Below are 26215 nucleotides of genomic sequence, written 5' to 3'. Positions count from 1 at the left end.
ATAAATGGTTCCAGTGGTTCCACAGACCTCCATTTGAACAGGTTTTCGCTTCAAGGTCTGTGAATTATGCTCACTAAAAGGCTCATTACGCCTTGAAAAACAGTTTTTGTATGCATTTTTTGAAGCTTTACCACACACCATTCAATTTACCTTAATTGTGTTGGGTGGCTGCAAAAATCTCCAGATATTTCACTACAGACACTAAACGCCAGTGGTGGGATTAAGGGATTGTTTTGCAAGTCACAAGTGAGTCTCACTTCTTTGCACTCAAGTCAAGTCCCAAGTTAAGACACAAGTCCTAAACTTTGAGTTCCAAATCCTAAATGAGTCAGACAGTTGGCTCAGAGTTTCCAGTTTCAATGATTTGCAAAATCTCATCATTAATCTTACTTAACTGCTAAGCCAATGCTAGCTAAACACTGGCTGGCTGGCTATGCTAGTATTTGCTCTAATTTATCATTCTTTGTGCAACTGCAAATCTTGAGTATAGTTGGAATTTACTGTATCTCTGTAAAAGCAACATATAGTCAATTCTTAAGTTGGCTAATGTTAGCAACAACGCTTGCAAACTAGCAAACCAATCTACATCACTCTTTAGCCTGCAGGTTATCAAAACACTCTAACTACATAGCTAATCTACATCAATTATTAACTGGCATTAGCAAACTTAAGAAGCCTAATAATATGTCACATTTTCAGGTCCCCCAGCAACATCTTTTAACCATATTCGGAATCTGTTTCTTTTCCACATAAGTACAGGAAACAGGGAAGAACTTGACTTAACTTAACTCAACTGCATTTTGGGTGCAGAGAAAAAAATGTATTTTTCTACATGAAAACAACTTTCTTTGGATTTTTTTTTTACAACCAGGGCTCAGTAACATAAGATTAGTTTTTCATGGTTCCTGTCTGCAACTTGATTGAATGCCGGAGTTGTTTAAACAGAGTGGATATTGGGAATTAAGTGTTGAATTGTCCAAGTCCAAGTGAAGTCACGAGGCATTGGTGTTTAAGTCCAATGTTTTACAATTTTCATTCGAGCTAAAGTCACCAAATTTGTGACCTGAGTTTATACGATTTGACACGCATTTGTGTCCACACCTCTGCTTACACAAGTGCGAAAAGAATTGTTTGTGAATTGGGTGAACTAATTCTTTAATAAATGGGATTCTGTCCAACAGGATAATAGAAACCTCTGTGTGTTTGAGGGGTTTGCAAACAATGCCAAAGCTTAGCTCCATGTCCAGACACTGCATAGTAATTTCAAACACCCTGATGGAGAACAGACTGTGTTATAATGAGTCAGTTTGTTATTATTTTTCATTGCAGGGAACATCGTGTCTGTTTGGTGGAGCCAGTCGGACTTCCACGTCGTGCTGGTTACGCACATACTCTTGTCTGCAATTGTCACAACATAAACACTTGGTCTGGCACATCCCACAAAGACAGACTCACACACGTAGAATGCAACCAGCCATACTCCTCTGCCCTGAGGATCAGCTCAATGTCAGTTTTACTCAACAACACACACACACACACACCTGCACACAGACAAACACACAGAGCCTGGACAGGGGGTCCTGGAGGCAAAGAGGGATGTGATACGGAAATCCCTGTCCACTGATATCTTCGTCTGATAACTATGTGTGAAGGTCATTTGTCCCCTGCTTTGGCAAGACTCTCCATAAATCACTGTGGAATTGGCATGATGGGTATTCATGGAGGCAGCTACTGCCTCCCGGTCTTTCCCCTCACCCTTCTTCTTCTTGTTGCCTGTAACCCAAACAGATGTGTACAATAAATAATGACACATCTGGACAATTTCATCTATTACAGCACACTTGCAGCAGACACACTATGGCCATCATCTTACCAGAGGTCTTCATTTTTTTTCCGGCCTTCCAGCATCTTGGTATTTCAGTGTATTAAGTTATAACAGTACATCGACAGCATGACTGCTGATCCAGAGATGTTGGGAAAAGGTTTGAATAAGTGTCTAAATCCTTCTTAAAATTGTTTTACCAAGAGATAGCATAAATGAATGAATCTTAAATTTGCCTCTGCCCAAAGATTTTTTGATACAGTGCAAACAATGGGGTTACATTTATACATATATATGTGTATATATATATAATACGGGTCTCCACACAATACAGATGTTAGTGGTCTTTGTGTGTCAAATGTGACATCTGTTATCTCTGGTGGCTCATTAGATATTATTTGTGCCGCTGGGTCTTAAAGAGTTCATTGATTGGTCTGGTGGGGATGCCGTAATTAAAGATCAGAAATTTGACATCAAACATAATACACCTAAACCCCTTACCTGTACAGGATAATATTATGTTACACTAATTACACTAACTGAATAAAGATAAGCTTAAATTTTAAAACTTCCAAATGGTGCTGCTCTACTGCTGGTTTGATTTGACAAAACCTAGGGAAAAGATGCATTTTGGCAGATATGCTAATGGTAATAATAATAATAATAAGAGCCGTCACAATGTCAGATTTTCTCTGTGGCCAAAAGAATTCATGATATAATATCTATATCAGAGATTTCCAAAGTGTGAGCCATGGTCCCATGGAGGGCAGTGAAGGTATTGCATGTGGGTCATCAGAGGCCATTAAAAATAAGGTTTAGAAATTTACAATTTTGTAACTAAGTTTGCCATTATAATAAACTATTATATAGAAGACATTGTTATTCTTGGTGTATCTGACCTATTTTAACAGGTGTTGTCAGCATATTTGGTGACCCCTAACATTAACACTGGAACTATCTTTTATCTCATCAGTGGCAGGGAATCATGGTTGATTACAGCTGATCATTGGAAGTACAAGAGTTAAAATTAAAAGATAAGATGTATGTGCATGTATGTGGTCTATTTCCACTGCATTGCTGTGTGCCCACATTCACATAAAACTGTTCTGTTAATGAAATAAAAAATAATGTGAGAAAATATGGGTTCTTTTGTGTGCTGATCAAAGTTGTGATTAAAGGTTTACGTGGGCTGAAAAATGTTGATATTTCAAATTGGGGCTTGGCATTCTTCTGGTAATGACTGATCAGGCATGTTCTTCATTAATTTTGTTTATTGTGCATTTTGTCTCCTTTTTGGCAAATGAATTACATCCAAAATACAAGTGTAGGGTGGTGGAGAGAGATTCTGTAACTATAATTGTACAGAGGCTACAAAATCACAATTACATTTAATGAAGATGTTATCAATTCCAGTATATAACAAATAATCATAACTGAGTCCTTTATTTAACTTCTGCATCATGATGTTGCTGCCTTTTTTCACACACAACACAAAGACACACCAAAGGCACACAACCAGGCTAAACCAAAATCGTTTTTTCACATTCTCATGCAGATGGCAGTGTGTGTGTGTGTGTGTGTGTGTGTGTGTGTGTGTGTGTGTGTGTGTGTGTGTGCGTGCGTGCGTGCGTGCGTGAGTGTTGTTCAGGCAAGCATGCACGCATCTGTGTGTCTGCAGGTGTGTGTCTGTGTGTGTGTTTGTGTGTGTGAGCCTGTGTGTGCGTGTGCCTGTGTGTGTGTGTACGGGGCGTACTTTTGAGAGCGGCAGGTTTGGCCCCCGAGGCGATGACAAAGCGATCAAACTCTATGTGTCACATATAAATTGCTTTGACCTTTTTTCCTCTCAGACTCATGGCTCGATGGCAACAAGGGACATTTTACCCAACTGGAAAGAGTGCTCAAGTCCGCAAAACATGAGGAAATGGCAAGCGAGGAAATTAACGGTGGTAAGTGTTTGTCCTCTACGGGGTCAAAACACACCACTTTGTTCCCTTGTGTTTATGCTTTGCCAATTTCCCAAAAGACGTCTGAAAAACCTTGAAGCATTTATTTCAACACTTTGTGTTCTGGAAGAAAATTGAATTCAGTTATGATAACAGACGGGGTGATGGTGAAGACAAAATGTTGCTCTGTATCACAAATTCTTGCTACAACGAGCAGACAGGTCAGCAGTGTTAATTCAGGTGTGACGGCGCTGCCCACTCATGTAGCATTTACCATTATACCTCTTAACCCCATTAAGTAGAGTGGCCATTTTGTTTTGGAGCTCTCGGTTGTCACACTCTTGACCACTTTAATACATTTCAATTCTTGATGGCTGCATAAGTAGACTTCAGAAATGAACCTGTTGTCTGCGGTGGCCATCTGGCCAGAAGTCATGTATATAAATGGACCTCTAGACACTTGACTTCTGTAGCCATTGCCCGTGATTACTCTCTTGGCCTAATACAATATTCATGCATTAGAGGCATGCATTACTTTCTTTCTCCTCCTCATGCTGCCGTCGGTAATTGAAATTTCTGAAGTGCGGCATGTTTAATAATGGAATTAATTTCCCATGCAAAGTGTATATGATTGACCATGCACAGGGAGCAGAGGGAGCTGGCTCCATTTCTAGAGAGGAGGAGAAAATAGCAGGCTGTTAACCATATTGTGAGATTTATGAATTCATGATAAAAAAAAGATAATAGCATTATTTAAATGATTTATCATTTTAATTACATTGTCTATAATGCATGTTACATTTAATTGCTTTACTAATGTGGTGACAATAAACTTTTCTGTATTCTTAGCATATATTTTATAATTTAATGTCAGAAATCTGAAATTTTGCCATCAAAATTCTATTTGATTCTGTTCTGTTCTGTATGTGCATCATCTATTGCCTGTCTGTCTGTCTGCCCTTGGAGAGGGATCCCTCCTCTGCAGCCCTCCCTCAGGTTTCTTTCATTTTTTTTTGCTGTTAATAGGGCTTTTTGGGGGGGCAGTTTTTTAATCATGGATCTAAAAGATAGAGGATGTTGTACCATGTACAGACTATAAAGCCCCCGAGGCAAGTTTTGATTTGTGATATTGGGCTATATATATAAAATTCGACTTGACTCAATTATAATCTGACTGGGGGGATTTTTATGTTGATAAAATATACATTTTTGGACAATTAATAAACAACTAAAACAGCAGTGTGACCATTCTTTCAACAGGGAACACATACAGCACCAAAGACATTAATTTTGGCAGGAGAAGAATTTTAAAAGAAATGAAGGAATAGGAAGAAAAAGGCACAGAAAAAAGAGAAGCCCTTTAAAGTAAATCTAAAAGATGTGGGAGGCAGACTGAGCCCCTTGTGAAGGCTAATGATCAAGCTGGTTTGACCTCTCAAGCAGTTAATGTGGAACAGGCTGTTCCTGGCAAGCCACATCCAAATGACAGGCCATCACAGAGAAAGAACAAAGGAGTCGCTCTCAACAGAACACCATTCATCGCCGCACGGCCCTGTTTTATGAAGGCAGGAAATAAAATGAAGTGTACATCCAGCTTCAAAAAGCTTATTTCTGATGCAGACAGGAAGTGTGTCCCATGCTGATTTCTGTTTTCAAGAGTCTCAGTGTAGCTTTGTCTCCCACCCACATTTTGATTACAAACCACTCGTCTTATAACCATGCCCTCCCTGTTCCATTGCTGCTTGTTTTGCAGCAAATAAAGCGGAGAAGGGACAAATGCCCTCACCCAGAACCTCATGCCCAAAATATGAGAAAAAGTAAGAGGCACTTTGTGGAGTGCAGATCTCCACCCGGCAACAGATGGTGAAGCACCTACAGCAATGCAACCACAACTACCAGATGCAACTAAAAGTTTTTTGTATCGTATAGGTTAAGTTTTCTTATGTTTGCAATGTAATGTACAAATGCTGAAATGCTAAATTATTTAAATGTATGTTCCAGTGGAATTCAGAAGGTTATCATTTTGGCATAGAGCTGATCAGATCACCCCCAGTAACTAAAATTAATTTCATGAAAACTGGTTCAGAATAAAGTGAGTTACAGTAGATGTTGTAGTGACGTCGGCATCTGTCATTTGTTTGCTGTTAGACCCTGAATGCTCCAATAAGGCGACCACGCAGACTCACAGTGGAGATAGCACTGAAGCCAATAAGATGGGGATTTAATCACACCTAACTTCAGAGGATCATAACATATTGAGTGTGGAATTAATTTGCAGATGCTCTGGTTTAAAATGGAGTGAAACTTTTCTGTAGATGTCAGTTTTTGAGCCATGACAAAAGCCAAAACACATTTTGGCCTGCAACAGACTAGATAAGACTAGGACTAGGTTTATTTTTAAATTAGCTGTTTTTGATGACTTGCAGCCCTGCAGCCAAAAGGAGCGAGGAGTCAGCAATCATATATAACAAAGCAGTAAATAAAATCCGTTTAGGGTTTTGGATTCTTAAGTTTAAATAAGTTTTTGAAAACTTGTTAATCACCACAACCGCGTGAGGTGCTTGAGCATTCAGTCATAAATGTGGACAAAAATTATTAAGCTGATGGGTCCAGTAGTGTGTGAGATTAGCTGTGGACAGTAGCTCCAGACCCACACATTACCTACTACTTATTATCTAATAAAATACAAACAAAAATGTTAATCCACAAAATGCATATAGTAGTGCAAAGACTAAATACTGATATGATGGAGAGGAAAGCTAACTCAGTGCCATCTTTAATGGCCATACAAGGAGACTCTCATAAGTTAATTTGTGGAGAAAGCACAGGACAAAAACACAATTAATTTTGCAGCTTTGCAGTTGACAGCAAAGGGGTGAGGTTGGCAGGATGGGAGGGGTTAGTGCAATGAGAGCGTGATGAAAACAGTAAGCTCAGCACAATAATATTGTATGTCCCAGCCAAGACATATTAGGTTAATGAAATGTTCAGAGGCTGTAATTGTTGTAATGAGTGGACGGATTGCAAAGAAGGACGAGGGCAATGCAGCAAACAAAGACTGTAGAGAACAAACCAGTGTGGACCATGACAACATAAAACCCTCGCCATGAAAACAAAGACTAAAAACTAATTTTTTTCTAGTCATCTACAATTTCTGATACTGCCCTAGGTGTTTCAGTAAAACAAGAACTAATCTTGCTTTGAAAACAAAAACATATTGCTGCTCACAAAATAGGAAAATAGCAGGCATTTAGCAAGTAGAAGAAGCCACAGTTTTGCAATTTCCAATGAATAACCTCAATCCTTCAAACTATAAAAGATGCCACCCTCACATTCCCTGACAATTCCGCAGTTCAAAAATGAGCACAGATCAAGAACAACACTAACAGATCATAAAATGCAAGGATGCAGTGAAGAACACAAGTAATTCAGAAATGGGAACGAGTGGGCGGTGAGAAATAAAGTGAACAGGAAAGGAACACGACAAAGGTGAGGAAGCATCAGAGAATGACAAGAGTGGGAGAGGGGGGAGTTACATAGAGACATTTAGGGGAGAACTGAGTCGAATTCAAATACCCAATGATTACATCTCTTAAAGTGTCAAGTACATTTCCATTTAAAGTGCTTGCTTAAACACCCATGAAGAGGTGTTCTCCGGCTGCTATGCACACGGTAATGACTGGGGAGTCTCCTAAGACCCTCAAGCCGTGCAATTGTCGCTTTCTCCCCGATCCTATTGCCTCTTCTGCCTCAGCTTTAAAACAGTGCACTAACAGACCACAACCAAGGGCCAGATGCCCCCTAGACATAATGCCAGCTTCAAGTTATTGTGTGTACAATTTGAAAATTTACCACAATTTTGGTGAACACCCACTACCTGAGGACACGAACGCACCAAAAGCAACAGGGGCTGTACCAGTTTCTATGATATCAGAATAATTTGCAAGATGCTATAATCCCATTAAATACTACACATAGTGACTTTAAAACAGCAATTATTGTTTTGTTTTTTGTTTTTGTTTATTTATTTATTACTTCAGTGCAGTAGAACAAGCTGTATCTGGAGAGTGAGGTGGTAATTACTTATGGATTTTGAGTACGAATGATCCCTTTCAAGTAACAAAGTCATTTTGATCCATTGTTTATCTTGCAGTGTTTGTTAGTGCAACTTTAAAGGTCCTATATGGGAGATTTTGAACATTTACACAGCAACAAGCAGCAATTTGCTATGAGTGGAGTAATGACGTCCTGGGCTGAGAATTCAGTCACACTCCCTCTGTGTGTGCTGTAATCCAAGCTTCTCCATTATTTGCTTTGGTAGCCGGGCAGGCCACACATGCATGTTAGAGCATGCGAGCTACGAACTGCTTAAGGACTTTAACTTGCCTTGGAGCTGGCTTTTCTTCTCTTTGATGTGTAATTAACTTAATGGGTACATAATGTTAAACATTTTTCATTAGTTACTGGCGAGAACAAGCATGTGGCTAACTAGCTTTTACAGATGAATGAATTTGTTCTGCAAATGACGTAACTGCTAGGTGTCACTGAATGTTGTATATAGCATCTTCAAAGTGAGACAAAGTAGGCTAGCTTAACAGCTACGTGAGCAAGTGATAATTATAAGATAATGGTAACGATAGCAATGCTGTATTCTAAAATGTAGTGGAAAAGCACAACTACAGTCATCATCAATTCATTGAAGTGACATTAGCTAATATTAGACACCGCAAGCAGCTGATCATACCAGACCAAATTACATTATATTGATACTACTGGCAAAAAAAACATCGGGCTACAAGTAATTTTCAATTAAAGCAAGCGATGTGAAGCCAGAAACAGATGGCTGATGTACCTGGTGCTGTGTGTTAGGCGTGAGGGGTTAAAATCAAACTTTCTGTTTTGTCACTTCTTCCTGTCTCCCCACAATTCCTTTGCCAACAATGGAAGAAAAACTTTTTCTTGCCTTTAGATAGGTTTAACTCCGTAAGTTCTTCATTGGCCACAATGTTGCTGGACACGTTTGGCTGTTTTGTCACCAGTAGTGTGAAGATACTGTACAGCTGGAGCTGCAAAATTTCTCAGTGAATGAACAATGAACAAGGATTAATTCAACTTTTTATTTTTAATGGGAAGAATATACTTTTTTTATTTCAAGTTCTAATTAAATAGTATGACTCCAAGACCAAAATACACAATTACTGTGCCAACAAGCAAATTTACTTTAACATATCACATTCTACGCTAATAAAAAAAAAAACACACAATTTAATTGGACATTATTTTAAACCGAGTTAAACTTGGACATAAGAAATCTGAGAGAGAATTTCCTAATTCTGAAGCACATTCAGCAAAACAATCCTGCTGACTGCATTCAGCATTGATAATCCTGTCACTCCCCTACAGGTCCGTGTATTAAAATGCAGCGCTGATGTTTGCCTTTGTGAAAGGCCTTTATTATTAAAGTGCCCTCACCTGCTAACACATTACAGCCCGTAAACAACATGAATGATGTGCTGAGCACTGCAGCCTAACACACATTTATTAAATTACACTTTTCAGCCACACATCAGCTTTCTCCTTTGATTCATTTCCTTTAATGAGTTTGCTGATGTAGACTGGCATGCTGTAATGAAAAGGTAAAGACAAGCAAGCAGGAGAGCCATAAATAAGTCTCCGAGCATGAGGAATAATGACAGGAGTTTAATGTCCAATTAGATTAAAAGGCTCTCTGACACAAAAGCAGGATGCTGAGTGCACTGCTCAATGAGCCTGTGAGCGACATTGATTAACGCTAAACGGATCTATTACTCTCATCCGTGGTACTGATCAACAGCTCTACCTGCCACTTCTCTAACACCATAAATGTGTGTGTGGTTGCACCTATATCTATGTATGCAAATCTGTCCACCCGTTAAGTGGGTTATAGATTGACAAAGCTGCCAACTAGTGTCCAAAAATCCATCAGTCTGGGTGTTTCTCAAGGGCATCAAGGTAAGATTTTGTGTTTCCTTTTGTTTTTGTTATTAATTTTCACAGTGTAAACAAAGGACAAGCTAGCCCTGGCAAGTTTTGCAATCTATTTTCTTTGATATATGAGTTTCATAAAGCACAGGGGAGTTTTCTCCTTGTGACGCCAAGCTGAGACCTGACAGCACTCCATATTATTACCTTTAGCAGAAACGGATGTATGCCTCCACGAACCACTCAAGTTGCAGTTTATATCCATGGTTGTCCAGACTCATTTAATATGCCTGGTGAAGACTTTGAAGGGATTTAATATTTGTTTGGGGGACTTTTTGGAAGTTATCACTATATTGACATGTATAATTCCGAGGGCTGGGAGGAATTCCTGACTGGATTTTTTGACTGCTGAATTGGTTATTTTATATGTATAAATAATTGGTGCTTCAAAAAGAAATTAGTATTACAATAATATATCTCAAAAATATATGTATATATATTAATATAATATTTAATATTATATCAATAAATGGCTACATTTTACATGACAAGCTCATCATAAAATGACACGTGAGCTCAGACTTTAATGCATACATTTCCTCTGATCTGTGTTGTTTTCATATAAGTCAGTCTAGTCCTCTGGCTTTAACACTTCACACTGGATAATGGCTAATTTGACCACAGGGCCCTGCATGTGCAAAACAAACACTATCGAGGCACTTTCTGCATCATAGTTTGAAGCGTAGGGTCACTGACCAAGCTGCCCTATTTAACGAGCTGGAGTGAGTTTTGGTTAGTTAGTTGCTAACTTTGTTTTGCTGTCTGGTGCTGTGTTAGAAAAAATTCTTTCAAGGTTGTTCTGAGATAACGTATTGACAAGAATGGGACGGACATGAGGTCACAGTGACCTTTGACTTCCAAAGTTCATCCTTGAGTAAAAATTTGAAGAAAGTCCATCAACGAGCTATCATGTTCACATGAATGAGACAGGTGGACGGACAACCCAAAAACATAATGCCTCCAGCCACAGCTATCGCCGACGCAGATACATTAAATGATACTGGGATGGGATGTCTGTCTGTCATCATATCTGTTTTCAGACACTTGTCAGAGGCTTCAGCTTGCATCTTCCATGCAAGCTGAACATTAGAGATGGGTAGCGGGGGTGTTTAAATGTGCTTTGCTGCTGCAGGGGGAGGAAGTTACCTTGTAGTTGTGGCTCCTCATTATTCTGCTGACAGAGCTTTGTGGAGCTTTCCTCTGCTGAAGAGAGATAGATGGGATGATGAGAGATGTCCTCCTGTGGAGGAGTATGTCAACACCTTTGACATACAACACAGCCTACATTAACATTCACAGTTCACAGGATCTGTGTGCACCACCGAGATCAAAGAGGCAATATTATGTAGCAGACTGTATTGTAGATGTATAATGTGGAGTTTGCTTTGAAACTTGAGGTCTGAGGTTCCTCTCCGGGATCAGAATCCATGTGTGACTCATTAAAAACACACATGAGAAAATGTTAGCTGTCTGCTGTGAAAATATTCAATGCAAATGTGCTCTAAATCTTTTAAGAGTGACATAATCATCATTGTTCTGAGGCTCATTTTCTAATACATACACTGTGTGTCATGTCTCATTTCCACAAATCATGCATTGAGGGAATATTTTTTTCCCCTCAGCCTACTGTTACACTAAACAGCAAGATGGAAAAACTGCATCTTGCCTCTTGCTAATGGGACAAACCGAACTGGGACAGAACAAAATTACAGTGAATAACATCAAGTCACTGCTAGTGCAGTCTCACTGTCGAAAATATTTTCCCTGCCAAGAAAGTAAAACAATTTGAATTTGCCTGACTTCCTTAAAGCAAGTTCTCTTTTTTTTTCAGCTAAGGGACACTCACAAGACAGAGAATATAGCGAGGACCCTCTCATGTATGTCCCTTGCAAAATGCAATAGAAAATATTGGCACCTCAGCACAGCTCAGGCAGATGGATTCCCAAGATGACATGATCAGAATCCATCCTGCCAGGCTTCAAGTTATCTGTCTGTGTCTGCACCCAAAGTGGTGCAGCCAATCAACATCCAAGGAGGGACCACTGGCAGCGATGGGCATGGTTTTAGGTGTGACGACAGCGAGTGTCTGTGGAAGCGACTCATCTCAAACAAACTCCTGAAGTGGTTAGCATAGTTACTGCAATAGCATCGGTTATATCAGAGCTAGAGAGTACTTCTTCATTGAAAGACGAACAAAGAATGGCACTGAAGTCTGTTCTCAGGAGAAAAGATGTTTTTGGTCTTGTCCCAACTAGCTTTGGGAAGAGTTTGGTCTGAGTGGTTGAAGTTAGCACATGTTAAACGTGATAGGCAGATGGTTCATCCAATCACCTGCCAAGTGCCTGCCCTTTTCCAAGCTGTTTCTAGGGATGACTTCACAGATAATTCTGTCTAACAAACCATCTGGTGAGTCAGGTTACCTCAACTAAGTTTGGAGCAGCAGAGATGGCCACCAGCACAGAAGCTAAGCTATGCAATGCTGTGGACAGGCTCAGCAACCAAAGGTATTTTAGCCACTTAAAAAAAAAAGTCCACCTAAAAAAACAATGTCAGTTTAAGTCTATGATATATTTAGAATATTTTCACCACTTTACTTTGCTGTCAGACAGCTTTTGCTGATGGGAAAATGCCATTATATAAGCAAAATGTTGCTCTCCCCCACACCTAATAGCTAGTAGGTAATACACTGACTGACTGAGTAGTACTTCATACAACCTCACTTCAAATAATCTGAACTATCCCTTTAAGTCAGCACTAATAAGTGTTTTGCTACACACTGGCAAGGCATGGCTGTATCCCATGGAGGTCAAGAGACACTGATCTCAGTCTCCTTGACAAGCGTCTGCCTCCTGCAGTATAAATGGAAAGTGCTTCATCAGTGGTTTTCAGCAAAGGAAAGAAGGCACAGACCTGGAGCCAATGTGGGCGAACCAGGTAAGTCAGGCATTCCTGCATGCAATTATACACTTTATAGTCCACTTATCATTATATGAATGGCTTCCTGGTGCAAGTGATATAATTATTAGACAAGAAAAATGTGTTAAAAGTGTCATGAGAACATTAATGTAATATAGCTGTGAATAGGACCAAATTGCAGAGAATATTCATGGTACGCACAGTCTGCATTCAAATTCAGACCTTGTACACTCATTTAGATGGTCTCATGTATTATTGCTTAATTACAGCATGCCAGTCACATAATGTTTTGATTACATACTTACATCTGAAATTGCAGCTGCCACACTTTCACACTCAACAAAAGCCTGAAGCCATATCCACATCAAACCGCTCTGAAAGAAAATGATTGGTGCTAAATGCATTGTGGCTTGTGGTTTGGAGCATAGATAGTCAATCACATCTTTCTCCAATATGTGATGAACCAGTCCTATTTCCTCATTCAGAAAAATCTCAAGGATATGAGCTACTGTTAAGCTGATAGAAAATGATTTGTATTGGTATCTGGCTTCATTTTTTCCAGTTTCATATTTGGCGACAGATGTGGATACTGTCTCTCCCCTGTGACTCTTGATGCATATTGTCTTTCTCTCTCCCAAGTGACAAGAACAGTCCATGAATCCTCTAAATATCCCAAAAGTGACCTCAGCCAGAAAGATTTCTCTCTTTTCAGGGGTTTTCCTGGGTGAAAGTCGGCAAACTGATGTTGTATGTCCACTCAAGTCTGAGTTTTGAAGTATAGTCAGTAGATGAAGAGAAGGAAGACTGGGGTGCTGCCAACCCACTTGTTAGCAAAATTAATTAAATGCAGCCCCCTTCTAACAGCAGACAGAGTGCACAGGCAGAGTTTGTTTTTGTTTTTTTTGTAGGTGAATATGTTAGTCTGTGTAAGTTAAAATCTATGGGCCCGACCATGGCTCTGAAATATCAGTCGTCTAACTGTGCTATGTATTGACATATCCATGACATAGCAGATGGATTTGTAATAATGCCTTTTTGTGTCAGTTCTGTCCTCAGTTTCATCTTGGATCTGTGATATTCTCTAAACAATATATTAAAAATATTTAAATTTTTGGTTTAATGTTTTTATGTCTGAAATTGTAATGATTAAATTCTAACAATTCTAGCATTCTAACAATCTGTAACTTTTAAAAAATAAATCTTTCTTTTGCCGGACAAGCAAACATCACCCATATCTCACCCTTTAATGGTGGAAACAGTTTTTTATTAAGCTTTATATATGTATGTTTGGTGTATGTAAAATTATTTCAAGGGAAATACAGGAGAGTGTATGTTTTCCGTCTTGTAAGGGGTCCTAATTGGAAATAAATTGAGAACCTTTGCTCTATAGAGCGTCCTGATCAAAGTGACAAGTATCAACATGTAGTCATGGAATAGTTGTGGGGATGGCGAGAGTTCTCATTGTTAAAAATTAACAAATGACTGACTTAGTGTGGTTACACATTTTTACTTTTGAACTAATACTTAAGGGTTTGTGGCAGTTTGCCCATGTAATGTATAGTCCCTGTGTTTTGTGGACTTGGCACAATCATATGACTATGTCCCCCATGTGTCCTCTGGGGAAGGCTTCAAGAGTACTGTGGCCATTGTTGCATTGATTTGGTCTCTGTAAAAGCTCTGTTCATACCTTGACTCTGCCAAGGTTATGCCTTGTAAGCTATTCTGTTTATGTTTTATGGGCATAACTGAAAGGAAGGGTCCATTATTCATTGTTTTTCAAGGTTTTTATCATCCTGTAGTTTCCAACTGGTGTTTCTTGTGTATTCAAACCAAAACAATCAAAATGTGGTCAAAGCATTGTGTGATGTTTTGTGTCAAAATGCTATTTCCCCATGATCTTCCAAAACATTTCCCCACACGACTTAACACAGGTTTCTGCATGATGACTTTGCTACATATAAAACTCACAGGTTGAAGGAGGGAAGAAGTGGGAATGAGTGCAGTAACCTATACATCACTGCTTATTACTAACGGCCGAGTGGCTGTTTCCATTTGAAAAAATGCGATGGAGAATGCTGAAGGAGTTGCCTCTTAATTTTGGCAAAATTACCCTGATGCTCACCACTCCGGATAATGTTTTCATCTCCAACTTGAGAGCACACTTTTGCATGCACATTTCATACACATGCATGCATTTATCCTACAACGTGTTGTATGGACAAACATGACATTTTGGGGAAGGTTTCTGTGAATTAGAAAGGCTTCTTTCATGAAAAGAAAGTGAATATGATTCTGGTTCCTCCTCAAATAAATACATTCATTTCACCTGAAAAGACAAAGTGCTGATTCATGAATTCTAAACACCTTGGAATACTTTGGTTTCCAAGGCCAGACTTCTCACTTTGTGGAGTAAATATTGAGCAATTAAAAGAAAGAAATCCTGGCGATTCTGCACAGCGAGTGCAAAAATAGTGCAGTATTAGCACTGTTGCAGCAGAAAACCATTCAGCTCAATTTTTCCATATAGGTTTGAATCGGTTTGTCTTTTCACTCTTCATAACTGCCTCACCTAGCCAGTGTGATCGCTTAATTTATTTCTTTGCAGGGGATAAAGTCACATACACCCACCCACATGTTTCTATATCTGGATCTTCCCTTCTACCTCTTCACAGCATTCAAACTCCATCACCAAGACAACTCCACTGCATACTTCATGTGCTCATTTATTTGCACTGTCTTTAGACACTTTTTTTTAAAATTTAACTGGCAGGCTAATTTCTGGTAGAAAGACCAGTTACTATTCATGGAATGAATCCACAAATCATTTGATAATTTTCAACGCAACTGTGAGTCACATCATAAATATTATTGATGTGTATAGTGTCACGACATAATATATCTTTGTTGGTGATGTATTCCATATAAATAAGGAATCAGGCAGAGCAGAAGTAACGTCTATCAAACCCTCATTTGTGGTGGAGAATTAGTTTTGTGGCGCAGTAAAATCACAAGTTACATCGTTGTAATAGCAGAAAAACTTAATTAACTAGGTGAGCCTTGGGGGCTCTTACAAAATGCCTCCCCAAGCAACAGCAGAGAGCAAGAATGACCCCCAGCTACCACAGACCTGCTTACTGATACAGAAAATATGATTGCTTTTCATATTCCAGTGAATTTTCAACATTTCCCATTTTACCCCAGGACACACAGTCGCTCAGAACACATTAGAATAGGTGTGTCGCAGGAAAAGGGGCAGTGCAGTGTGGGCGTTATTAGCTAAATGAATTTTAATAAATAACACTGAAACATAATGAAACATAAAACAATATGAAAGACGAAATTAAATGCTTGTTGAAGTATGCACGGCAGATAATGGGATACAGTAGTGAAACAGATGAGTTTAAGGAGGTGCGTAATGCCGCATGTTCAATTTATATGTAAATCAATCCACCTAATAGAATGACCTCGACCAGGTGCCAGAGGATAGGAAAATGATCCCACCCAAAAGCATTTTTTGAATTTTGAAATCTCATGAGCTTTCACAAGAACTGGGTGTCAGCCTGGTGCTACAATAACCCATTAGAGAACAGGCTAATGAGGTGATTTATTTGAGTTACACTGGAAGTACCACACAGCACCCTCAACAGTCGACACAATAGTCTGCATTGGGTGCCTATATACAGGCACCTCCAGCAGGGAGCAAGCTGCCCTTTTCAAACATTTGTGTCAGCATGAGGTGGATGGATGGGCGACAAACATGCCAGCACTATATGCCACCGTTCCATGTCACCTTTTTGTCCTGTCGTAGGCTGAAACAGAGTTGCTATATGTCTGTCACACTGACCCTCCTTGTTAGAGAGACAGCAGAGGATAATCAGGACAGAACAAATGATGTGCTACAAACCCCTTGCTGTGTGACCTTTGACCACGCCGGTACTGTAGACATGCTAACCCTGTCTACCTGATGACTGTGACATGTGGCAATTACTGTATAGGTGAAAAGAAGATGTCATACAATCAGAAAATCCTATGCATATTTCACCAACTTGTTTAAATTAAGACTTTTTCTTTTGGTATGTGGGCGTGTTCTGCAGAGCAAAGGCGCTATAGTGCCACTGTCTATCAGTCACTAATGGTGTGGAGCAGTGGGAGGCCAGGACACCTGCGTCTGCTGCCTGATAATGAATATGATGAAGATGGATAATACTTTACCCTGTCTGAAACCGTGCTCTCAGCTAGGGAGTGATTACTGCGGTAATTGGGATCCATGGTGGCTGCCGCTGGAGATACTGATGATGAGGCTGTCTCGGCTAAAATGTAGATAACATTGACATTACTCATTTTGGACCCAAGAGTTACAACTTCACAAATCACCACTGACAACTTGTGACCTCTTTCTTGGTTTTACTGGAGTTTCACTCTATATTTGTGTTGGTGGAAAAATTTTTTGTACATTATGTGTGATAAGTTTGCAGACACTTGGTTAAAATATATTCAGGTTCACAAAGCGCCACATTTAATAGACCCCTTAAGTCTCGAAGTAACACTTTACAACACAGAACATAAAAATTTGATTGTTACTAAGGAACAAATTAAGAATGATTCAGGAAATATGTGATAATTAATAAATTGTTAATGAGTAATTCTTGAATAACTGCGATTCGAGGACTTTAGTAGATAATGATGACTGGGAGAGTGGGAGATATATTAATAAATCATTAGGTAATGATTAGTTCTTAAATATCTGTGAATTGACATACTGATCCCTTATTTCATGAGTCATTCCTGACAGTCAGTGGCACAAACTAGTTCAACTCATTAATAACTAATTACCTAATCATTAGTTACTTTTTTTACGCCTTCCTCAAGTAGTGACACATAATACTGAGTAGTTACACAGTAGTACCTTATCATGAAGTACAGAGGGACCATTCAGCAAGTACTCAGTATCATGTATCACTTTACTCGAGGTATCACAAAATGATAAACTAGTGATTAAGAAAATAGTAATTAATTAATTGTTGGCTGTTTTATAGTTCATCAGAAATGACTTGTGAAGAAAGTGGTCAGTATCTCAGTTCACAAATATTTATGAACCAATAATTTTGAGTCATTAATATAGTATCTCCCATCTCCCTCATTAAAGATTCATTAATTATCGGGTCATTCCTGATTTATTCCTCACTCGTTCCTTAGAAATGATCACATTTGCATATTCAAGTATTCAGATCTTCTACTTAAGTAAAAGTGTCACTGCCACACTATGAAAATACTTACGTGCAAGTGCAACTCTTGCATTCAAGACCTTACTTAAGTAAAATTATGAAAGGAATTCAAAAAATTTCAACAAAAGTACCAAAAGTACTCATTGTGCAATAAAATGGTCCCAGTGTTTTACTATATGATGTTTTGGATCAATATTACTGCTGCATCTACAGAAATGCATCAGATTCTATAAGATCATCATTTCAGTCTTGTGAGAAGAACCATGTACAAGTTAACTTTTCATGAGCTTAGAAAAACAGCCCTGTTTCAGTTTTGTGACAATGCATTTTCCAGCTAATTCAAGAGGGTTTTTAAAGAGTTTATTGAGTGTAAATAATTGATTAAAACAAATGGAATGGTACCACTTTATAATTTAGTAATATCTTTAATGGCTTAATAAGTTTTTCACTTTTGACAGATTTATCAAGTTCTCTTTCATCAAATTGATTTTTAAATGTGTGAACATTCTTGCCCCAGCTGTCCATTTGTCACAAAAACAGACAGATAGATTAAAAAACAAACAAACAACAACAACAAAAACAATAGATAACCACTTGGCGATAAGCTAATGGCAACTGTGTAGTGGCACAGCTTTTGGTGAGTCATTCTCTCCAGTAAAAGAAATGCACTTAAGGTGAAACACTGACTAAAACAAAACCAAACCTGTGACAACTGAACGCTGATTTCTGTTTATGTACTTCACTTTTTAATATGTACTTAATTTTATTAATGAATGCTTGTTATTTTATGCCCTAATCTTTTTAAGAAGAAGCCTTTCCAGGGACAGCGTTGTCTAGAAATCCCGTGCAACATATCTGAAAAATAAAAATCACTAAATTTGGAGATTTTGGAGACGTGATTTTCACTTGTCAGGATGGGTAAGAAAAGTTGTGATCTCAAAAGCAACTAACAAATGTGTCAGACAAATGCAGTAAAGTAATAAGTGCCATATTTGCCTCTGAGGTGTAGTGGATTATAAGTATGAAGTTGCATAAAAAAGAAATGCTAAGTATAAGTACCTTGAATTTGCCCGTAAATATACTTACTTACATTCCACCACAGGCAATGGGTGGCTGTTGTGAAGCAACAGGATCTCAGTGACTCTGACATCCTGTGTTTATCAATCGCAGTTTTTGCCTGAAAACCTGGCCATGTCCTCGTACGTCCCCTGCCACACCTGTCTGAACAACAGAGCAGTCTCAGACAACATTGATATGCCAGTCACACAGAAGACACAGGGACAAAACACTTAACTGGAAAAGGAAACAGAGCAGGAAAACACTGATGATATTACTCACTTTTTGGGAGCCATTTGTACCAGTTGTGTCAGTCTGACCACCTCTATCTTGTGCCACAGGATCTGACATATTGATTACACTGCTACATGGACCATCTCCATACTTCTTGCTGTTATTTTGAAAGATTTCAAAAAGAGATTTATGAAGACCCCAGAGTGATCATTACCAGGTGGCCTTGTCAGGCAACACTTCTTCTTCTTTGGTGAGATTTTCTAGGATTCCTGAGGGACGATGGGTGTCCTCTAGGTAGTGTCCTAGTGCATAGAGGGTGCCGGGACAAAAAAAGAGGGGGGTTGCTCTTAATGACCATCTGCTCAGAGAGCAACCTTTTTAATGAAGACGGATGTTGGGAGGATCTGACCAGGGGGCTCCAGGCAGGGGTCTAATGACACACCCTCCTACGTCTGGACCTTCTAGGTTGCCTCGCGTGCCCTGTCAGCCCTCACACTGGCACCAAGAAATTCAAACAGGCCTCCTGAAGCTGTACCACTGCTATCAAAGTACTCACACACACCCCACAAGCATGTGCTGTACCACTTAACTGTGATAACTGCAGTTGTGGAGGATATTCACCCTGGGCCATTTGTGAGTTTACTTAAACTAACACTGCTTGACAAAATATGAGAACTGTTATAGTGAAGCATGAAGTGCATTCATGAGTAAAATGTAATAAATAGGTTAATCCATATTTTCATTTTCAAGTAAAAACAAACTAATGTGTCATGGATCCTGAAAAGTGGCGACAAGAGCAGCCAGCAGAAGTGGGAGTAACGGTGTGTGTGCTTCCTTTGCATGAGGTATGTTATTACAACGTTTTGTACATTAAGGGGAATCATATAAGCCTTTGGTCACACATGTGCAAGTCAAAAACAAGTCCCAAGTTACTGTGGTGAGAATCAAACAAGTCAAAACAAGTCCCTGTTATAATTCAAGCAAGTCAAGTCACTACTCAGGCCAAGCAAGCCACAAATCAAGTCATACGAAATTGTGTTTATTACCCCTTTTTCCACATTTCAATGAGTTAAAAGACAGTGGTCATGAAAAGTTGAGTTTTATTTTTTACATTTATGAAAACAGCAGCAAAAGGCGTACAAGAGGACTAATGTTAGCTACACATATAACTTGCTAGTCATTTAAAACCAAGTCTAACATGGCTTAAATTTAACGCTAGCCTTCTAGCTAACATTTGACCAGCCAGTAGAAGTGAAGTGGTGGTGTCACTGATTTTTGAGCTTTAGACCTTGAATACTGCTGTTCTTTTATTACCATCATTTACAATCCTAAATCAAAACTGGATTATTTGAAGCATGGTGGCGCAGGGCTTTTGCCCTTTCTGTCCTTGTCTCCTTTCTGTCTGGAGTTTACATCTTCTCCCCATGCTTGTGTGGGTTTCCTCCATGTGCTCTGGTTTTGCCCACCATAAAAACATGTTTGCCGGGTCAACTCTCCAGTTAGTGCCCCTAACCAAGGCACTGGTTTAGAACTAGGGTTGGTTCCTGGGTGCTGCGCAGCAGATGCTCACTGCTCCTCATTCAAGGATGAATTAAATGCAGTAACTGAATCTCACTGTGTTTTCTATAATCGTATATGTGATAATTAAGTTGACCTTTTTTGTGGACCAGGTCCCTTCATGTTAGCTGTCTTGTCTGTTGGCCTTTGCTGGCCTGCTGCATCTCAGTAGGTTGCCAGGTTTGCATCCATTGTACAAGAAATTGCCCTATGATGTTTCAGAAACAAAACCTAACTTTTCAATTTCAAGAAAATTACAATGCAGTTAGAAAAACCAAGTATAATATCTTAAGATTATCAGTAGGGTCAGTTCTTGTGTGACCATGTGAAAGGCTCCAGGTCTTGTGCATGAATGTCTTACATGTAAATAAAACCTCTACTGTGTGAGCATTATATCAAGTCGGGACTTTGTTATCGCCTGATGCTTTGTCACTGAGCCACATCATGTTAAGGTTGAGTAAATCAGATTTAATTGGATTTCAGTTACTTAAATTAAACTCCCCTTCACTCTTGATCCACATCTTTTGTTGTCCAGGCTTCTTTTCACCCTCTGTGTTTATATTGAGGTCTTGGGAAACGTTTCTGTTGATTTGGCAGACTCAGAGTCCTGTGATTATGCTCCGGCGCTCAGGACTCATCATCATCCTCAATGCGATTCCAGAGCAGCAGTGTTAATAACATCCAAAAAGGAAAGAGGGAGCTTACAGCACCCACATCCTTAGGCTTCTACCCCCTGAACGTGCGTTCAAATTAAAAACAAGCCCGTGGCCTAACGGCGGTTCTAAACACGGGGGCTGTTGTGTCAGCAATCTTTTATTAGAGTCATCCTGCTTAGAAACGCAGCGTGGAGGAGGAAGAAGATAGAGCCTGCTGGAAAAGACATGGGCGCATGTGTGTTCCCTGGTGTCCTTTTCCTTTTTTTTCCCATCAGACATCACTTCTCTGTAAAGGTTATTAGACAAGTCAACTAAGATTGATGGATGGAGATGGAAGATGCTCAGAAGCCCATCTCTCTCACACTCATCTTCATCTGAGTGTTGGTACTGACAGTGGAGGAGCAGAGGAGGAGATGGATGGATGGCTCTTTTCTCCCTACTGTACTTCATGTACAGTGGAGAGTGCTGCATCTCTAAGAGCACAGTATTTATAGTCTTTTTACATTACACGCCTTACAAACATTAATTTAACACTATTGGCTACAAAACAACGTGAGTGATTTTAATGTTTATGGGAAACTTTTAACGCAATTTCAGATACGGGCGTGTGTAACACTGTATTTGTCTATTAATATGCCGTGAGTAAGTGTGTGAGGTGCCGCAGGCTAATAGGAGCCGTTATAATGAGGGATGATACCAATAAATTGATATCTCCTGCACTCACCACAGTCCTCTCTGCAGCTGCAGTTAAAAGGATTGACTCAGCCTTCACTAACCTTGTATTTGACTTGAACTGTCATTAGCAAATCAAAAGCAGATTAATTAATCACAGGTCCACTGGGGTGTGCATTACCTTAAGTGACTATTGTAATATAACTTAAAGAGAAATCACCCACAGTTTCTCATCCTGACACCAGAATGAATGCTTTGCTACTTCCAGGAGTGCTGATGCTGTCATCAAGACGGCGGGGAATGGATTTTGTAAGTGGTGGAGAGTCTATTAGAGCATTAATTCTGCTACAAATGGAGCACTTCACAAATGGTCAACACTTATATCTCATCTGGTCTTCTTCAAGTTTTTTTTTTTTAGCAGTCTGCTGCACCTATTACTCTACTTTTTCTCCCCATATCTTTTCCGAAAAGGGATAGTTAAATTATTTGGAGTGGGGTTGTTTGAAGTACTTATCTGTAGTCAGAGTATTACCTACAGTAGATGGCGGTCGGTACACCTCCCAGTTTATAGAAGCTGCTAGAGTACTGGTGTAGGAAGCTAAGCAATGCACTGCTGTGGACAGACTCAGCAGCAAAACATATTTTAGTCACCTAAAAAATCAGCTTACACTTTCTTTGAAGGGATGTGCATAAGACTATCATTACAGTGACCCATCTTGCCAGGTTTGGCTCCTTTAGCTGAGCCAGCTCAGTCAGCATTTCCCAATTCTGGTCCTCAGGGCCCACTGCCCTGCATGTTTTAGATGATTTTCTACTGCAACATAACCTGATTCAAATGCTCAGGTCATTATCAGGCTTCTGCAGAGGCTTGATGATAAGCCGATCATTTGAATCTAGTGTGTTGGAGCAGGGAAACATTTGAAACATGCAGGACCAGGATTGAGAAACACTGAGCTAAGTAGGTGACTACCTCCGCGGCTAACTGAGCGAACTAGCTAACGTCAGCTACAGTTAACAACAGATAGCGGTTAGCTTACTTTAGCAACAATTTAGCTAACTGCTATCTGCCCATCATATAAGTCTTTCAATCATCTCAGTACTGTTCTTTGTCATTAAACTGTCCTTTTAACATTTAATGAAATCTTAATGGCGCCCATAAAGTCCAAATAGTACCACTTCATTTGAGCTCCAGAAAACTATTCGTGACACTGTTACAAAAGCATTTGACGGTGCAATAAAACTTAATGACATTTTTATGACAAGTCCAAAATGTACCAGATCAGGAAGCAAAATATTCATGATACAGTCACTCCATTTCCGCCACCAAACGCCTTTGACAAAAAAGTTTGTTTTTGTTATTGTGTGACTTCATCTATTTAAAGGGTTAGTTTGGATTCACCAAACTTCAACGAACCAACAGATCTGGGCCGTTTATCTTTTTTTTTTAAAGGTTTTATGTGTCTAATGTGGAATTATGTATTGATTGATTGATGTTTTAGGTGGATCTTTTTTTAAGTGGCTAAAATCAGTTTTGCTGCTAACCCTGTCCACAGCAGTACATTAAGCTTCCTAAACTGGTACTCCTGCTGCTTCTCCAAACTGGGGGTGTACCGACCACCACCTACTGTCGGTAAAACACTGACTGAAGTACCTCATACAACTCCACTTAATAAAATCTGAACCATCCATTTAAAACAGTTGGGAAGATGCAGAGGAGGCATTGAACTACACAGGAAAAAGTAGTGGCAAGTTGTCTCAGTTTGACTGAAAGGGATGTATAAACTGTAAATGTTATCCAATGTGAGCATAATACACATGAAAGCACAGCTCCGAGTGTCAGTGTTTGTCGTTGAGAAGGAGAGCGAGTGGCTGCCTCTGTGTTGTTGTTCTGCCTCAAGCTCAGACGCTTTACCATCCTGTTACACTCTGACATTTGGAAATGCACCATGACTCACTTAGTCGAGGAAAGAAGAGGCCAAATCACAGTGGGGCCAGGAGATCACGGCTTGAAGCAAAGCCAGATCCCTGGAAGATGTAGAGTTATTTTATGTAATCATGTGAAGAAGGAGCAGTCTTACCTTGGTGACCTTCACAGGCATTACACTTTGTCCTCACTTACATCTTTACATGTTTCTTTCCCTTATGCTTTTTTCTGTATCTGAACATTTGTGGAGCTATTAACCAAACCAAAACCCTCCCACTGGTGTACTAATAGTATCCCCTGCTGGCAAAAGAAGGAACACCTCATGCAAAACCAAATGGGCATGGAAAAGTGCTCTGTTCTGCAGTACATAACTGCTTTTGACGACAATAATGAAGTGTATTTTTGACAGACTTCATGATTAGGAATATGAAACTGAAAAGTAATACTGTGATTAACTGAAGCTGGACACATTGCAGGAATACTTGGGTGCACATTCAGGGTGGATGAGTCCACCAACTTCTGAAAAACAAACAAAAAAGTAAATTATTTCTAAACAAATTATGTAACTGAAAATATGTATTTAACAGAAGCCAACGCCACTTTTGAAATAAGTCACTCTCGATTTACAGTTTTCTTCACTTCCCCAAAGTATGAAGGACAGTGTTGGAAGAGATTTGTGACTTCAGGCCAACTGCAGAGAGGATGAATGTTAAACTGTGGGTGTACGTCTGTGACAAACACTTTGTCACAGGTTAGTTAATGATGTTATTGTGCCTTGAAGTCTTAGTGGTGGGTGTAATTAAAGTTCTTACCGTTAGAAAATCCAGCACTACCATAAACTACCTGCTGTTTTGAATGGAGTTTGGTTTAACAGTCTGCTTACTCGAAAGACTGCCAGGAGCAGAGGCTATTTAAACATAAATAATTCACACAAACTGAGCAACCAACTATCTGATAATGAATGTTGTAAACAGCAGAAAGTAATGCAGAAAGTGGAGCTAAAATCGACCCGATTTCCACTCCTTTCAGCTCGTAGTAAAAAGGTCATGTAATGAGCACAAACAGAAATCAAAACAGAGATATCACATTTCAAGTTCTAATAAGATCTATGCCCATGCATGAATGTATTGTAGGCCCAACTAACTTGCTTTCACAGGCTGGGAGCAGAGTAATTTAATGTCACCCCACCAGAGGTCACTACTACTTTATATTCAAAACCATAATTTCTTTTATCCGAAATCTCAAGTGATCAATCTCAATCATCAAATGTGCAAATGAGTAATTCATAATCAGTAACGTTCCTGTTAGAAAAGTAAAGGTTTTAATTCAGCATATAATCTTGCAGGTATCTTTTATAGATAACAGAGACAGGCAGAGCATCTTCATTGAATTCCAATTTTAGATAATACAGTGAAAGGCACATAACAGAATGAAGTCACTGAACCTTATGCAGACACAATGCACCATTCTAATCAATGCAAATTCTCAGCAGTCATTACGACTTGACTGCAGACTCCAGTGAGTCATCCACCAGTCAGCATTGTCTATTTACACGTGTTTTTCGTTTAATGGACGCTGTCTGTCAAAACTACACGTCCATCATCATTATTATTATTATTATAGACTGTGGAGCAGCAGAGCCGCTCTTCCATGTACGCTCCCTAAGAACAGCGACCATCTCTCCGTCCTCCTATAAACATGCTGGTTTCCATGGCAACCTGGAACAGGATCTACAGAGCAAACACTCCAGCAGCCAGGAGAAAAGTGCCAAACAATGGGGTCTGAGCTGAGGTGCAGGGCTAGGGGAGGAGAAAGAGGAGGAAGAGGATGGTGTTAGTGGGGAACAGAGCAGATAGCAGATCCATGCAGTGTTCAAATTATGAATTGGTATAAATGCTCAGTGGCATAAAGAATGGGGAAAAAAAGACTTGATCAAACAGGTTGGTCAGAAATAATAAAAATGAAAAAATGTCAGTTTTGAATTTGAAGCAATATGTTATGTACTGAAAAAAAATTTAATAGGATTCTCTCCTTTTCAGATCAGTATTTTAAGATGCTGCTGACAGTGACCCTGATGTTTTTTAAATTCATTTTGTCATGTTAAATAAATGCATCTTAAATTTTCACAAACCCTACTGTGTGTCTTGGATTGCTTTTGAAGACTTCCATTTTGGATTTTGTCATCGAGA

The sequence above is a fragment of the Lutjanus erythropterus genome, chromosome 20, assembly GCF_056507025.1.
Source record: "Lutjanus erythropterus isolate fLutEry1 chromosome 20, fLutEry1.hap2, whole genome shotgun sequence".
Classification (NCBI taxonomy): Eukaryota; Metazoa; Chordata; class Actinopteri; order Lutjaniformes; family Lutjanidae; genus Lutjanus; species Lutjanus erythropterus.
Note: the sequence above shows the minus strand (reverse complement) of the source record.